Source organism: Myotis lucifugus, unplaced genomic scaffold (assembly GCF_000147115.1).
Source record: "Myotis lucifugus unplaced genomic scaffold, Myoluc2.0 scaffold_45, whole genome shotgun sequence".
Lineage (NCBI taxonomy): Eukaryota > Metazoa > Chordata > Mammalia > Chiroptera > Vespertilionidae > Myotis > Myotis lucifugus.
This window is the reverse complement of record NW_005871093.1, coordinates 1,125,757-1,126,838: the sequence shown is the minus strand read 5'-3', so window position 1 is coordinate 1,126,838 and position 1,082 is coordinate 1,125,757.

The window sequence follows — 1,082 nt, the reverse complement described above, 5'->3', positions numbered from 1 at the left end:
TTTTTTGGTGTTTCCTTATTTTCCAATGAAATTAAACACACACACAGCTTAGCAAACAGACGCAGTGAAATGCGTGCGCGGGGAGGAGGGGTTGGTGGGATTTTCCCTGGTTTGCAGTGAAATAAGTTTTAGTCCTTCTTGTCACCCAGCCCTGCTGCAAAGAGCACCGATACTCTGCCTCCACGATATTCCGCCTCCTTGGTACAACCTGTCATATGATGAATGACATCAGCGTCCCCTCCTGGAACGCGGCCTGATGGAGGGCATGCTGGGGAGCGTGGCGCAGGATGCAGTGGCCAAAGAAATGACCAATTTGAGACTCTGAGTCATGAGTCGTCATAATTAGAAGGCAGACAGGGCCCGTGACTGTTGCTGTAGGTTCGGCCTGTTCCCTGGGAAAGCTTTGGGAATTAAAATAATAGGCTTTTAAGACAAGAGCCTGTAGAGATCTACTTCCCTCTGGCAACACTCTCTCCAACCTGCCCCCTACACACACACACACACACACACACACACACACACACACACGCCACATTGAGCAAGAAGGAACCCAGGAAGAGGGAGCCCTCACTACTCATTGGAACAATGGAGTCCCAGGACCCCTGCCAGCAGGGTAGGGGGTCAGGATGACTACTGGGGAAGCATAATTGTGCAATTACAACAGGGAACTGCTCAAGGGCCTTAAGACCACCCTCTTGTGAGGGAAGGGCCCTGCCCAGAAGAGGCCTTGGTGGGGGTGGGGTAGGCCTGGGAGAGGGCAGACGGCTCCGGGAAGGGGAAGTGTCTGCCCAGGAAACCAGACTACCAGACAGGGTGACATCCTTATAGGCCAGCAACATCATACTCTCCATCAGCCAGACCCTGGCCTGGCCCAGTTCATCACAGCTCAGCATGTCACATTGGAGAACCCGAGAAGGGAAGGGGGCGCGGGGTGGGGGATGCCAAACCTTCCCTCCTTCCAGGCCTGTGTCCCAGGCTCCACCCAACAACCGGAGTCTTTTTACAGGCCCTGTGGGTGGCCTCCCCATCCTGGCTTTCAGAGGAAATTGCATTGGGTTCCCAGCTTTCTGACCCACCTCCCT